This window comes from Lonchura striata, chromosome 11 (genome assembly GCF_050655825.1).
Source record: "Lonchura striata isolate lonStrDom1 chromosome 11, ASM5065582v1, whole genome shotgun sequence".
NCBI classification, from domain to species: domain Eukaryota; kingdom Metazoa; phylum Chordata; class Aves; order Passeriformes; family Estrildidae; genus Lonchura; species Lonchura striata.
In genome coordinates, this window is record NC_140713.1 from 15093205 (window position 1) to 15110000 (window position 16796).

A 16796-nucleotide genomic window follows, 5' to 3' on the forward strand; every position below is an offset into this window, starting at 1 on the left:
TCACTCTCTTTATAAAATAGGAAATTGTGGGAATGGAATGAGCAGAGAGAAAAATCTGCTTTGATTTTCTCCTTGCTCCATTATAGCAGGCTGAAAACATGAAGTGGAAGTCTGTCACTATCTGTGAAATCCTGGAAATCTTGAGAGCAGCCTGGTTTAGCTGGTGTTTGCTCTGGTCTGTGCAGCAAGCTGAGGGTGAGGTACCAGATTGCAGGCTCTTTCCTCTAACTCACACCAGGTTATCTATTTCTATATCAAAACTTGTCCTAATACATGGTTCAGTGGTGTGTCAACCCCACTGGCGGGTCTCTGGTACCAACCTGAAATATCTTGATTTGAAATATTATAAAACATATTATAAAATATATACAATATGTAATGCATAATAATAGGATACAGTAGATACAATAACATCTCTGTGTGTGTACATGTGTGTATAAATCAGCACCTGCTGGGTTTGATGTACCACCACTCTGCAGGTACTGCTGCAGAAGGAGATGCTGCCTGTCCATGCCCCAATATCTGACTCCTGCTCCACTGAAGACATTCAGCCAGCAGAAACGGAGTGTTTGGTGAGCCCAGAACAGCTGCAGCTGTGCCTCTCTCCAGAGCCTGGTCCTGCTGGATATCTGGCCATGCTCAGATGGCTGTGAACATTAGCAGGAAGCTCTGCAGCCCTAGGCTCTGGCAGGAGCTCTGCAGCAATCACCAGCCAAGGCACACAGTACTGACCTGGAAAAGGCTGGCTGCTGCCCAGTGCTCTCACACTGAAGTTTAACCAGGGTGGGAACCATCTGGTTATGAGGAGGCTCTTCTGCAGGATGAACCATGACAAAATTGAATATTCTGAGTATCTGCACAATTTTAAGACCATGTTTAGGCCCCATAAGAGACAATCCAGCACTCTAAGTTTCCTAGCATCCAGGTTTGACAATCTGAATTGTCAGTTCTTCTCCCAGACTACAAAAAGGAAGTTTTGGAGTTTGCTTCTCACAGCTGAATGCAATAGAGACAAAGAAGGAATTAGGACACAACTGATCTCCCAAAAGGGTGAAAGAAGAAAGAATTCCTCTGGAGCCTTCTCACAAAGCTGCCAGGAGGGGAAGGAGACTGGAGAGCCTTTGATGACAGTCTGGTTTTGCCTTTTCTCAAGTGAGTTAAAAGTCTTTGGTCTACAGTGAGGACAGAAGAAATGATCATAGGAAAATGAAAACTGGAAGAAGTATGTGAAATTAATGTTTTAATTGGAACAAGGCCTTTCCATCTATTTATTGTTGCCATTTGCATGTGAGACCATGAAACTGCAGTGCTTAGTTTTACATGTTAGCTCCAAGAGCTCAGCTATGGTTTGGAGGTCTGTTATTATTCAATTGCAGTGCAGATATCTTGGGCAGAGGGAGAGGTTCCACGCCACAGCACATAAAGTTTGTCTTGGTAACTGTGTCCCTGACACAGTGCTGGATTTTGTTATTTTAGGCACATTCTCCCCCTATCATTACTTTAAAAAGTTTCACCATTCCATCATGTTTCATTACACAGTAAAGTATTATTTATTTAAATGGTTTTCAAAGTAACTTATTTCCTGGTACCTGGTTAAAACAAGCCCATTTCAATACTTTCAGGCCTTTGAAACTCCAAGGTCTGTGTCCATTTTGGTCACTCTTCAGTCACTAATCAGTGCCCTCTTTCCACAGCCAGAAGCTGACATTCAGATTGAATTGTAGTGCATCTGATCAAGCAAGGGATGTGTTTTGAAGGCAAAGCTCAAAGATTGACTTGTGTGACTCCACTGGTATTGAAAAGGGCCCTAAAGTGAGGCTGTGTATTTACCTTGTATTCTTGGGATTGAAGGAGAATAGGCTGGTAAGCAGAAATTAAACAACCATCTTTATTTTTCATTATTTTCTTCTGCTTTGTTTTCTGAAGTTAGATTTCACTCCTTTCCCCCAAACCACTTTTTTTGTTAGTCCTAGTATTTATCAGGTATCTAAATCCTTATATATCACACATGACAACAAATTCTGACTGAAATTTCACCACTAGTTTTAGAGTGGAGAGGGCAGAGTGATTTTCTGCACAATAATGATGGTTTCTTTAGTCACTGTAGCCACTATGTGTGCACTGGTCATAACACCTGAGGATAAAATTTATATACATTGTCACATGGTTTATCTAAAATATATATATATATTGTTTGAGAAAAAAATATATAATGAGGATCAGGAATAGAATTTCACTGAGAAATGTGGTGTAAAAATGCTTCTCATTTTAAATTAAGCTTTCAATGGCAAGTGCTTGGCTTTCAGCAACTTCTCTGAAACCCTTTTAATTGAAGTTCCATGAAAATCTGGGGAGTTCAGCTCAAGTTCAGCTCCCAAGCCCATCCTGATTTCATTAAAGATCTGATCTTTCTTTATTTGCCAATAAAATATATATGTAAACGTGTGTGTGTAAATAAATCAGTATCTGCTAGATAACTGGTTTTTGTGTTGTTTGGGTGTTTTTTGTTTTTTTTTTTTTTCCCTAAAGGAACAGTTTCCCTTTTCTTTATGAAGAATGAGCTCTGCTCTGTGCATGCAATAGGAGTTGGAATGAACGATCTGTGGGAAATCCTTCCCACTCCCCCTGCCCCAAGATGGGATTTGGAGCACACAACACCCTTCTTGCTTCCCTGTCCTGTTTTGTATTCTGCACTGGTTGTGCCAAGCTCACCAGCATCCCCCCATGGCCTGGGTAAGGACAGGGGAGGCTCAGGATGGTTCCCTTGGTGCTTGGTGCAATGGGAGCACCATGGTCAGCAAAAACTGGGGATTGAGCTTACCTTGGTCAGGTTTAGGGTATTGCCATGTTATTTCCATGTCACTATTTTTTTGTCTTCTAAGACCAAGTAAAGGTCTTGATAATTCTTGCTCAGGGCTCATGTCTGGGATTTAATCTTTTTTGGGTTTTTGGATAGTTCCTTTTCCAGCTGCAGTGGCTGGATATGCCTGTAACAGCACCAAGGGGCTGAGGCTACATATACCATGGCATATTATCTCTTTGCTAAACCAGTAAAACAGTGAGATGTCATTAAAAATTATATCCATGTATCAGAGGTTTTCAGCTTGGCTATAGGGCCCTTTCAAAGCTGTGAGGTTGGAGAGATTCATTTAGCCCCTTCTGGGCAGAAAACAGCATTCCCATTTCCTTCCATGTCAACTCTGTTATGTAGATTCCCTTGGGACTGAGAGGAAGGGTCCCTGGGAATTGCTGGTGTTCCTGCTTTTATTTTGTGTGAGACTCCAGATGAAAATGTGTTGAAAACAGTGTAAATCCTGAGTTCCCCAAGGCAGAGAGTTGTGATATACTCAAGCCCTGTGTCAGTCCATGGTGTAGCAGCATGCCAGTGACTCTTCCATTAGATTTCACTTGGGTACCCATTTCTGAGTTTCATCCCACTCCTGGAGAAATAATTGCTGTCAGGTTCTTTTATTTTAATCAATTATTTTATTCTGTTACTATTGCAACTGCTAGCTGTCCACAAGGCTCCTCACAAGCTCTGCACATTGCTATCTGCAGTTTCAGTGAATCAGATCTCAGTGTTTCTGATCAGGGTCCAGCTGGAACTACACATCTTTTGTTCATGTATTTAATATACTCAAAATGCACTAAATGACAGTTTATAATATCATTATCAACAGTTAAAGGCATTATAACTTCAAGAAATGAAAAGAAAGTGCAGCCATATGTGGAAGTGCTTTATTTTGTGCACTTTTAACCCTCACAATAGTTCAGCTGCAAAAATGGGGATATCATGAGAAGCAGGGAGAAAATCGTCTGTCTGCAAAATCATTTTTCAGCTTTCTGTCCACTGCTGTCATGAAAGAGCACTGAGCTATTTGGATGGTAAATAACAACCAAGAACTAATTTATTTTTCTTCATAAAATTATTTCTAGAATTGGATTCAAATGTGTTCCTTATTACACGGTTTGATAATTCAGTGATGCTTTCCCCCCATAACATACGAGCTGATTTAAACCTTCACTCCAAACAGCCTCGGGCTTATTAAGAACAGTGTGGACTGAGTATGGATTAGGTTTAAAAGTAATAAAAAAGTAGACCTGTTGGTTAGGTGAAAAATTCACTATCAGATTCCTGAGTGCAGCTTTCTTTTCATGTGCAAACTGCATTAAATGAGGCATTTAATTCAACAAATCCATAGTTCTGATCCACCAGAAATAGAGACTGGGTTAGTTCAATTTGTAACAAACGATCTCCATATGATCAAAGTCCTGAGAGCTGATTCCAACATACTGCTTAAATTAGTCTAACACCGAAGTGTTTGGCTCTGGGACAATATTTGGAATGTCTTACCAGAAGAAAAATTCCTCTGCACACATGGTTCCAATATCTGGGAATGCCAACCTTGCTTTTTAATGGGCTGACAGGGAGCCTCCGTGCTAACTTTTTGACTCCAAAAAGTTCTTGTGCTGTCACCCGCAAACCAGCTTGGATAATTTTTCCTTGGCTTCCTTATTAAAGCCTGAATGAAGGGATTGTGTGGCTTTCTTAATGTCACTTGGTCTGCTTGCCATAAATTCAAGCACTCATGATGAAAGGTCCACTTATATTTTGCTGGGAAATGGAATCAAGGAGAATGCACCCTCGTTCACAATAAATAACTGAAGTTGAGTTATTAAGTGTATTTCATATACTGGTGCCTTATTACATCAGCAGTTTAGATAATGGCTTCTTAAAAATATTCCTCCGCTGAAATGTATGACGAGTGAGTTGCATAGAGGATCCCAATGCATGGAACCAAACCAGCAGGTCAGAGCAATAACTTAGGACTGTATTAACAAATATCAAATATTTACATTTTTACATGCTGCTGTCTGTTTTGATTAAGCAGCCATAGCAATAACAGCAGTCAGCAGCGAGGGCTGTATTTGCTTGGTTCCTGCCAGGGAATTCTCAGCTGGGATTGTTTGTTTGCGTTGTGCAGTGAAGACTCGAGCTGTTTACACTGTAGCTCCAGTTTTAGAGAGTGCTAATTATGCTCTACTGCTGAACCCTCTCCTTCACAGAGTCTGCTCTCCTGCAAAAATACTTTACACTGGTCTCGAGGAAAGCAATCTGACTCACGGCAGGCAACAAAGGGTGCCCCAGCGCCTCACCACTTTTTCTTTTAATGTGGTGAGCATTGCTGAATGGAAGTTCATGCCTTTAACTCTGCTTGCTTTTTCTTTTCTTCATTTAAAAAAATTAATTTTAAATAATGGACAACAGTTTTGAATGTCCTTGACTGAATTTCCTCTCACAATTTTACTCCTTTTAATGGAACTTCTTCATGTGAAATGGGCTGATGTAAATTCAGCTGGAGGGGTGTGTAGCATCTACCTCTCCACATACACAAAGCCTGCATATCATTCTTTACCTTTTCCCCCTGTTATTGTGTGTGCAGTGGGATGTAACAAATTGACACTCACCCAGGAACAGGCAGAACTGACAGTGAGTAAATGCCCCGATTAGCATTGCATTGTTATAATTTTGAGTTCCTTCCTGATTAGCTAAAATATGTGTAGCATGGTCATGACACTATTTTTAAATCTGTGCTAAGCACTGCTTGATACTTTATGGGTGAAGGAGGCAGAATGAAGGATGAAAGGCTGGCACTCAGAAATTTAGCAAAACCAATTCTGTTACCATGTTTTCATGGTAACTACTGAACAGGTGGCTAAGTGAGCCAATTAAACAGACTTTAAGAACAAATTATGATAGTAATTCATTGTCTAGGATCATTGAAATGCACTGTGTGGAATCTGGTCTCCTGAGCAGCCTGAATAATGAAAATCTGTATAATTTGTATAATTTTATTGTTTTTCTACCAACATGAAAAGGACCTCACCTTTTATTTATTTTTTAAATCTTGGGGGTGGATGGAGGGGAAAGGATAGGAGGCTTCTTCCAGAATTTTTTAAAAACAGAGTGTAATCCAATTAAAAACTCCAAATAAGGAACATATAAGAGCATCTTTCAAAGGAAACAAGGGTTTGGTAATGAAATATTTTAATTGTTTTAGAAAATATTTTTTTTTTATTCTGAGTTGAAAGCCTTCAGTAGTTTCATAGACAAGAATGAGCAAAAGCTCAAAGTCCTTCTGGCATAAATATTTTGATCAAAAAAGTGCCTGGCAAAGGCCAGTAAAGAGTGAAACATGAGAGGTACCAATTATGAACCTTTTAGCTTCAGTGGAATGCTCCAGATATGTAGGGGCTTCACTCTAGTTTTGGGGGATGATTGTCCAAGGACATGGAGGACAATGCTCCGAACCATCTGCCTGAGCTGATTCAGCCCTCTCAACATTAGCCCTTTCCCCTCACTGGCAAAGCTTTAAGGTTAACAGAGCCCTGACAGCTTTGGGGCTGTAAGTATTAATCTCCAGTACTCCAGATCATCTCTTCTTCAGGGTTTGGCTCATTAATACTCTGGCATTAAAAAATGTGCCAAAGACTGACAGCACTATGTATGTGTACATATATAAAAATTATATATATAATATATATTTTTTAAAACTGTATTATGTATATATGTATAAATATATATTTATATAAAGAGGAGAGCAATAGCAAATTTCTGCTTTCTGTGGTATTTTTTTTTCTTTTGAGGTCTGGGGTTCTCTGGAATGATCTCAGGCCATTGTACAGCAACAGCTCTGAGTGGCCACATAGGGCTGCATTTGAACCCCTGACCCAGGAACAAAATAAATTACGTGTAGACTGAGGTATGGATATGGTGAGTGACAGAAGAATAGCACTCAAAATGGTGTTCAAGAGATTCTGTATTCATTTAAGTAGTGTAACTGTTTAGCCAATTTATTCATTTGACAAGTTCCTTTCTAACCATCCTAATTCACCATTTAGCCTAAGATGGCCTTCATTAGTTTATTAGATATTCATCGGAAGAGATTTTAGCATAAATACAGTTCCAGGGAGGATTACCACCCAGGGAATCTATTCTTTTAACCTACTTATTCGGCTATCAAGTATTTGTTGAAAAGGACTCGTATTTACTTAGTCTCTTAATGAAGTCTAGAAAAGCTTTTCTGCAAAGGGAATATTGTTTTGTCAAAATTAGCTTACTTAAATAGCTTTCAAAGCAGTCTGAGAACAAAGATTTCAAAGCCACAGCTCCAGCCTAATATTTACTTTTTACACTGTACAGTAGTTTAGACTTGCCAGAAAAGTGCACTTGTGCTTTTTTGCTTTGTTTTGCTTTAAATTTCTCTGCTTCTAGTTGTGAGATATATATGTCATTTCTAGGGGTATGGAACTAATTGAGGAATATGTCCTGCCCTTGTTGAGGTGAACAGGGCAGATAAATAAAAACTCCATTGGACATAAATCTCCTCCACCAACATCAAAGAAACAGGATCCTGCTAAGTGTATTTGTATAATGCAGTAATTTATGCAAAAAGCAGCTTTTGTCAGCAATGCAACAAAGCAGCTTTGATAAATGTCCCCTAATTTATTGTCATGTATCTCAAATCAAAGTAAAACATTTACAGCCTGCATACTGAAGGAACCCAGGCCCAAGGTACTTAAAGGGTTTCTCTCCCTTTCCATCTCCCCCCCTTTAAAAAAAAAAAGTACAAAAAGCCAAGTTGGGCAAAAGGTTAAAAAGGATCTGTTTTGAATGCTAAGTACTTTATACAAATTATGGGCAAAAAATAATAATGAATCTACTTAAAGACTGGCAGAAAAGCCTGTAAAAATTCAGATTAAAAAATCCGCTTAGCTTTTTTCTTATGGATGGTGTCTGACAAATCATAACAGGGACAATTCCAGTTCTCATGTTTTGAAGGAATAAAACGGTGACTGTAGACCGTGGCTGCTCTTCTCTTCCCATCTTGCCTATGGATTCTCCTGAGCAGCTATCTTTCAGATGTATGGCACATTCTGGAAATGAGCTCAAGTGTGAAATTTGGGGGAGAACCTTTATTACTGATTTCAGGCAGGAAAATCACACCCTGATAGAGGGCAAAGCCAACAGTGCAGGTCTGTTCTCACCAAAGGGCTGATGGTACTTGCCTAGTGCAGAAACATTTTGAATTTTCTCTCTACTCCTTGAGAGAATTATTAGATTGGCTGATTTGATAAATTCAGGCAGACTGCTTGGTCTTTCAATGCATAAAAGTTGTATAAAGGACCATTTTAGATATATATATATAAATATATATATTTTGAATGGCTATGGCACTGGTACAGGGTGCCCAGAGAAGCTGTGGCTGCCCCATCCCTGGAAGCATTCAAGGTCAGGTTGGATGGGGCTTTGAGCAATCTGAAATAGTGGAAGGTGTCCCTGCCCATGGCAGGGGGTTTGGGACTAGGTGATCTCTCAGGTCCCTCCACCCCAGGCCATTCAGTGGTTGGGTGGCTCTCAGGGCTGGACGTGTTGTGCTGATGGCGTTGGCAGCACGTCCTGGCACGGGCGAGCACAGGGGAGCTGCTGCACCCACAGCCAGCAGCTCTGTCACCCTCTGTGTCACTCCAGCCACGTGCTCAGCCTCCAGCTCTGCCCTGACTTCTACAGGGCCCTCTCTGAGGAGATGAGAAGAGAAAAATCAGTGTCAAGAGTGCCACTGATCCTGCAGAGCTGCTGCTGGGGTTGCAGGGGCTGGGCCAGGGAAGGGCTGAAATCAGCTGGCTGGAGGACACCATCCCATGCCTCTCAGTCAGATGGTAGAGGAAAACTACTTGGGCTTTTCACTCACCCACAATGTCTTTCAGTTAAAAAGACCAAATGTGATACCGCCCCTCCTCAAGCCCCTTTGATATTTAGGGAGAGATAAATTAAGTTTTGCTTCAGCTGAGATCTAGCATGGCTCCACATGTCAGTTTGCTTCAGAAGTAGGCAGCATTTCTATGTTTTTGAATTAGAAATCTCTGTTTATAATAAAACAAACATACAGCTTCAGGAGTATAATATCCTTTGAGTGGAGTGGTTTCAAAGAGTTTTACAACCCATCTGGAAGACTGACTCTAACTATTAGGCCTGTTCTTTGAGAAAATGCCTTATTCACACAGATAGTAGTATGGTTCTGGCATTGCAAGCCAGAGGAATGAAATTTGGAAAGCCAGGCCTGCTGCACCATAAAACAGAGACATGGAGTTCACCAAGAAAGTGAAAAGGAACAGTTAAAAAAACCCCAAGTTTAATTTTCTTTATATAAAAGTTCTGTCTGCTGGGAATGAGTCTGCATCTCCCATCATCAGCTTACCACTTGGAAGAGCATAAGTCATCTCTACTACAGAGCAATTAATTATAATTTCTTATGCATATCTCTCTTTGTTGCTGTTGCCATTAATACATATTAAGATTATAAGTTAAATATATAATGATTTAAGTTAATATCCTAATTGCTAGATGCATAATTAAAATTTGTAAAAGTATTTTGCAGGTACAGTCAATTAAATGAGAGCTTTTCTGTCAAAAGTGTCTAAAAAGTAGCTTAGCAGAGTTGGCCACCTAAGTACACAATTGGAATGTAAAGCTCAAGGAGCTGTGTCCAGGAACAGGGTTTTAAAAAAAAGAATGACCTCTTCTCCCAAAACACACAATTAACCCTATGGAAGAGTCCATCATCATCACACGGTCAAACAGAATGTGGCACACGGGTGCCAGGACCAAAACTACAGCTCAGGTGGGTACATGATGTATAAAAATATGTTTGTGTGTACAGTAAATCCTGTCTCTCTAGGTATATTTACGCAGCTAGACAGACACACTCCATATATGTTATGGTGAGACCCAGCACCTGATTTATCACTCCCTGGCAATTTACCTGATCACCTCACTCTCCTCACCATCCTGATGTAACTTAAGCTGCTCAGCTCATGCCCCGTACATGCACAACCTTCAGTCCCCAGCTCTGCACAGGAGACATGATGGGGCTCTTTGGTTAGAACATCTGAGCAGGAAACTTGTCAATTAGTGAGGCCAAAGGAAAACCCTTAAAATTAAATTTAAAATGAAATTACGGTTTGGAAGTAAAGAGACATCATCAGCAGAAAGAAATCTTCCCCATCCTGTGCTTCCTTTTCACACTGATAAATTCTTTCTAGACCCAGACCAGCTAGTGACCACTCACACTCTCCTTCTCCTTAGTACACAAAGAAAAAGGCAAATTACAATTTTTACCTTACTTCCTAACATTACAGTCAGTCAGGTGTGTTTTGCATAGTTAAATTAGCAGCAAATATTGAACTACTAATCTATATATTAACCAGATGAGCTGCAGATTATGCACTCAGCAGGAAAAGCCTCCCCAAGGTGTGCTGTGCAGTGCTGGCACAGGGTGCAGGGACACCTGGGTGACAGAAGGGACATGGGTGCCATAGGCAGGCAGCTGCCTGGACTCTGCCTGCAGCACCCACGGCCCGGGCAGAGCCACTTTAAATAATGCCAGTGCTTTGTATTGACTGGAGTTGGGGAAGAAACTTTATGCCAATAGTTTCAAAGCAGAGGCAGCTGTGAGTAGCTGTTAAATAGACACAAACGAGAGCTTAGTCCAAAATATGCATGTTCAACATAGTGCCTTAGATATAAGCTGTGCTACAAAACCACAAAAATGAAGAAACCAAAACATATTAATTATTTGAAATAGAAACACTCCCTTTTTAAAGGCAGGCACCCTTTTTAGATGTCTTGAGTGTCACATTGATTTTTTAAATCTCTGAAGTCCCTTTATCTCAGTTCACTTATTTTATGAGAGTTACATTTTGACACATGGTTCTGGTTTATCATGTAATGCTTCAATAAGTAAATGCAAATTATTACTAATGATATTTTTAATCTGAAACATGACTTGGCCAAAATTAAACTTTTCAAGTAAATAAATTAAAAGAGTTTTTTTTTGGTCTTATTTCACAGATTAGTTTCAGTGTCTGACACACAAATTTCAAAGTTCTTATTTAATGTGAGTAGGACAAACAAAAAAATCCAACAAAATCAACACCCCCATACACCCCCAATCTTGAATGTGTCATTAAAACCACATGGATTTTAAATTCTTCTTCTTATACAGAAAATTGCATTAACAGATTTTGACCCCAAGACTAAGCCAAGTTACATGTGTTACAGGCCCAGCATCTCTGCTCTGATCCACAGGGCTGCTCCTGCATACTTAATAAATGCAGCCTACTGATATAATAGCATCCTGCATATGTCTCATATTAAGGCTATTTTCCTAATAGTAATAGCATTATATACCTGCCTACTTTGCTATTGAGTTACCCTATTTAGGATAATTTGCACAGAAAGGCTATGCCTGAGCATGTGAACAAGCATATCATTTTATAACACTTAACATAAAACTTAACACTTATCAAAATCAAAGCAAGTTGCCAGTTTGATTCTAGAACCAGTATTTTTCCATTAAAAAATCAGTTGTGTTCCTTGAATAATTTATTATCTGTATTTTTGTTTTATTTTCCACATGGAATTGATGAAGAAAGAGTACTTTTTTTTTCTAAAGAAAGTTTGGAAGAGTGAAAACTCACACATGGAAAACAAATGAGCATCGGGAAACACTCCTCATAGCTAATGGCTACTTGGTATGTCGCCAGAATTCATATGGATCCTTAAAATCAAGTAAATTATGCCCGCAGTGATAGCTCCCTTTGCTGGAGTCCCACAACAACCACCAAATGATGGAGCGAAGCTGAACTGCCAAGTTTCATTTTTCACCTCCCAATTCCTTTCAATTAAGTGATTCGTTTGCTGCAGAAGGGCCCATGCATATTTTATGGTGCCAGCCCCTCGCTCAGGTGCGCTCGCAGCCGCCGCGCCCGGGCACGTGTGCCCCCACCCAGCCCCGCTCCCGCTCCCGTCCTGCCCACGGCTGATCCGTGCCACCCTGCTGGGGCAAAATTCAGAGAGGACTGGCAGCAGGGAGAGCACTCAGACATGTGCATCTTCTTTAAACAGCCCGCTAAATGAAAATGGAGAGAATGCCAGTTTTGTATAAAAAAGATGAGTTACTCTCCTGCTCTGCTCTGGTGATAAGAGATCACACACTCTAAATGCCTTATTGAACTCAAGGTTAAGGAACCTGCCACTCAGCACACAACAGATTAAATAACTGGTGAATTATGTGTTAGAAAAATTAGGATGGATTACACAAATATCTGTTAAGGCTATGATAAATATTTATAAACAATCTTCCTTGCAGAACATGTCTCTGTCATTCATTTCACTGCAATGAAAAACCTCAAACAATGGAACTAATGACTACATTGTTCCAAAGTTAAGTAGTATATCTAATAAGGAAAATAATCAAATGAGCCAAATTCTTTATGAACAGAACAGTGAAGCAATTAAAATAAATGTGATTTTCCAGATCAAAACTTCTGGCTGTTAATTGCTATATGGCACCTATCCTAGTCATATGAGTTTCCCTTGCAGCTGTTTTTATTTCATGATACATTTTGAAATCCCAGGAGCCTAGTCCTGGGATCTGCCATACAGATAGTTAGCCTGAAAACCAGGATGCTTATCAAGTGTTTATAATCTGGGTAGATGAACTCTCAAGACAGACTTCTGAGAACAAGCACTTTCTTGCCATTTGCATTTTGTTTGCAATGTGTTTCCAATGAAGATAATTTATTGATGCACACTTGTGGGGCTGGAGCACGAGGGTTCTCTGCCATATGCAGGCGAGCAGAGGATGAGGCACAGGGATCAGGAGGTGTTCCTGCTCCCCTGTGCTGGGGGCTGAGGCCACCACAGATAATATGGTATGGGGGCTATGATGCACTAAATACAGGCACAATTCTCTCTGTCTGATGGCAGAATTCTCTTGGGTTTTATTTCTTTGCAGTTTCTGCCTTTTATGGGTGTTTGGGTTGAGGAGCAATGGGACAGGAGGGCTGCAGCCTCTGCAGGGGCAATGAGCCTATTTAACATACAACACATGACCCCCTGAGCTGGAGTGCGTGTGGAAACCTGGCAGAGTCCAGCCAGCTTATTCAAAGCTGCCTTTTAGTATCTGTGGGTTATTAATGAGATTAAAGAACTCGGTTACAGGCAATGACAAATGCAGTTTGTCCAACATGAAGCAGATATTGGCATCCTAAGGTGCGACTCAGGAGCCAATGAGCTCAGCTATTGAACAAGCTAAAGCCATGAGCAATATGATATTGATTAGACAATGGCTATTGCCTTTACCCGCTTAGTTTTATTGGGTGAGGCTCCATGCAATGTGTTTTTATCTGGGAAACTTAAGGAAAATAATTAAAAATGTTACAAGGAGAGCCTAGCAGAATTGGTGCTTTTCTTTTTAAAGGCTACAGATGTCTTGTCTTCTGTCTTTAAAACTGCACATTCTCCAACCCCACCTTCCAAAAGATCAAGGGTAATCATAAAAACAAGTATAATACACTATTCTGGAATTTTTCTACATGCCTCAAGAGAACTTTAATATTTTCCAGAAAGTGTTTTCTGACAACAGCCACCTCTTCTTCTGTTCCTTCTACCCTGCTTGCATTGCCAGTGCTGCTGGGGCCAAGTTAAAATGGTGTCTTTAAATGTGAGGCCTTTGCTGTAGAAAACTTTTGCTAACCAAAGCCATGTAGCATTCAGGTATCCTTCACAATCTGCAGTTTCCCCTGCTCTGTTCAATTCCTGCTTTCCCCTTGCTGTTTCCAGGCAGTGCTAATACCAGCATTTAGTTCTGCTTTGCAGATAATTGGAGTTGGTTAAAACTTGAGTTTAGGTCAAGTTAGTCTCACTTCAAACTGTGATGCTGGACAGTGTGTGTGGTAGCAGTGTGGGTCCAGCTGTTTCCTGGGTGGCTTTTGGGCCATGCCTCCCAATCTGCACAACCTGGCTGGGCAACACCCAGGGCTCTCCCACCACTCAGAGATCTGCTTAGGTCAGGACTCCAGGTAGCCTCAAACCCCAACTAAAACACTTCTATTGTGGAGGCCAATGGGATACTTCAGTTATTAATCTTTACATTCTTACTTCTGGATCCTGGCTCGATGAGCTCACCCACAACCCTCTGGGGGAAAGGAAGGCAGGGATATAGCAATAGCATCCCTGGAGAAAATGTCATCTAATGCTCTTTTTTCTATCATTTGCATGCCCTTTCTCTGAGGGCTTTTTTTTTTTTTCCTTTTAATCCCACAGCACTATCATGATTGCCAGCCCCAATATCACGTTCTCCTCTTTCATCAGAAGACTGACTCATAGCATCTTTCAATTTGGACTCAGTTTTTTTTTTTTTTTTTCCTGTGGGACTTTGGCCCAAATAACACAACACATGAAGCATCTGCCCAGACTTGACATGCAGCGAGGCATCGCCCAGCATGGGGGTGAACCAAGACCCATATTTTCACCATCTTTTTGCCCCCAGGAATTTCTCTGTACTGACTATTGTACGAGTTTATGTGGGGCAGCTTAGCATTTCCCCTCCCTCCACGGCTGACTGCAGCTTTCTCACTCTCCAGGCTTCTGAGCATGGAACTGTCAATTCTTTTTCTCCAGCCTGATCCATGCCCAGTGCTCCAGCGCTGCTGCCAGCTCTGGTTCCAGTTTGTAAGGCTGCTTCTCAGAGCTAGTGCTGCTCCCTCTGCTCTTGAACCTGATGCTTTCCACCTCCAGGCTCTGCAAGGACAGGCATGAGGCAGGATGTGTGGAGTGCCTGGAGGAGTGGGTGAACGGCTTCTGGACCCACATTCAGAGCAGCTTCTCCATCTGCACCATGTCCTGGGAATACAAAATGGCACCGAGTTGTACTTCTGCTCATTAGATGTGGGCAAACTTGGCTACAGCACAAGTGCAAAAGCTCATCTTTCTTCAGCTGCTTGTAATTCATGCTTGAGCAAGAACATTATTTGGGGCTTAAGTCAGATTCCTCTAAGTAGGTCACAATTCTTCTTCTAGACACAAATTCCTGCCTCTGACTTCTCAGAAACACAGATTCTCAGTCTCTCCTGATTTGTGTAACACCTCAGGTGCCCTCTTATCATATTTATCAGCTCATCAAATGAATCCACAAAACAGTTACTAACTTGCTGCCTGATAGGGCTCAGACTTGGAAAAGTTCCTCTGTCTCGGTTGGCAGCGATTTCTCTGTCTCATTTGCATGGCTGACTTTTCCCATTTTAATGATGCTTTTCTGTTAGCACTGTAGCCAGGTAAAAGGATGTAACCTGCATCTCCTATGGTCAGTACATCAATAAGAGGGCAAGAGGCTGCAGAGAGGGCCAGGAAGTTCCAGTCCACATGGGGCTTCCTCTCTGAAACAGATGTAATGCCGTCAATGCTATAAAACAGAATTAATTTTAGTGGTATAGAGATTGATCCCCCCAAATCATGACAGCATGTGTTAGACATTAGTTTTATTCCTTTGTACAGCACTATGAGAAGCTTGGACACACCTAATGCTACAAGGAGGAGATAAAACAATACAACAAGATAGAGACTAGAGTAGAAGACACTACAGCACAAGACAATATAACACAATACAAAGATGGCATATTGTGTACAAGGACTGACTGATTTAAGACATTTCTGCAGGAGAGTTCTACAGAGAGCTTGCCCTGCTGTTCTTGAAAATTGTAGTGATTTTCTTGTTTCAAGTTAAAAGAAAGATAGAGAGGAAGAGAGATGTTTTAGCCCCTCAATAGAGGATAAATCTCACCTTTAAAAATAATGGTGGGAAGTATGAACCATTCAAACACTGCATGTCACACTAGAGAGATGTGGAGACTTGCAGGCAAATATGTGTTTTACTGAAGTTGTGTGGCCAGGAGAGACTATCTGTGGGGGTGGAGAGCTCTCATTAGAAGACATATGTTTGGACATTTATCTGCATCGTGTCCCAGATGTTTTTTGTTCTTCGATTGACACCTTGGTGTGCAGCGGTAAAATGCTGCTGCTGGATCACAGACTTTTTTCTGTGGCCACCTTTGTATCACCAAAATGCGCTGGAGTGTCATTTTACAGTGGAATACAGGATGCCCACTGGCTTTTATGTTTTATTTTTTGCTTCTGTGAAGTTAATTTTCACTTCCTCTTCTCAAAACAAACAAAATGTTAAATGTCTAATTGAATAGACTCTTGGAAAAGCCGAATGGGAAGATTGAGCACGTGAACTTCTGTGAAGCAAATGCCTTTGTTTCCAAACAGTCTATTGATAGAAAATGTTTGACATTTTCCTTCCACAGGGGCGTTAACAATTATAATTTGCTAGTACATACATCATGAGTACTTTCAGATTTTGAACAGAACATCTGTTGGTCAAAGATGAAAAAAACCTTGAAAAAAATAATCTATTTTTCCAGGGTTATGAATCTAACAGCATCACAAATTATCTCTAGGAAAACATTTCAAAAGCCTGAACTTGCACTTATGGAAAAAGGAACACAGATAGAGGAAACAGATAAATATGCGTTGTGTTAGTAGGCTTTGTTTTCTGAAATGATATATTGTTCCGGAGAAGCAGTTAACAAACAAATTACTGTCTGTGCCCAATACAGCCAGATCTTTGGTTCCACCGAACAGATGTTGAGGTGAAGCAGATTAAAGCTTAATTCACAATAGGGCTGTACCACAGGAAAGGTGCCCTAAGTTTATCTATTGTTAAATAATATAATTTATCGTCTTAGAGGGCTACAGAGCAATTTCTGTTCCTTTTCTACTTTTTGAACAAAGATTTATAACATAGATAATCCCCAATTTTAGATATTTGCTGCAGGTTATATTTGAAAGAATTTCCCAAAAGACTGATAACCCCTTTTCCCCCCTTAAC

The 16796-nt window shown here is 40.6% G+C and overlaps 2 long non-coding RNA genes across 9 annotated transcripts in view; one reads left to right on the plus strand and one right to left on the minus strand.

Moving 5' to 3' along the window:
- Positions 1 to 16796, plus strand: part of LOC146766425 (uncharacterized) — a 202243-nt gene that overhangs the window by 115565 nt on the left and 69882 nt on the right. For all 7 annotated transcript variants that reach the window (XR_014957749.1, XR_014957753.1, XR_014957752.1 and 4 more), the window contains one exon: positions 1 to 16796. This exon is cut by the window's left edge and continues 27025 nt beyond it; it is cut by the window's right edge. This is a non-coding gene — a long non-coding RNA (uncharacterized LOC146766425).
- Positions 1 to 16796, minus strand: part of LOC110484400 (uncharacterized) — a 240712-nt gene that overhangs the window by 20081 nt on the left and 203835 nt on the right. For both annotated transcript variants that reach the window (XR_014957755.1, XR_014957754.1), the window contains one exon: positions 1 to 16796. This exon is cut by the window's left edge and continues 20081 nt beyond it; it is cut by the window's right edge and continues 10899 nt beyond it. This is a non-coding gene — a long non-coding RNA (uncharacterized LOC110484400).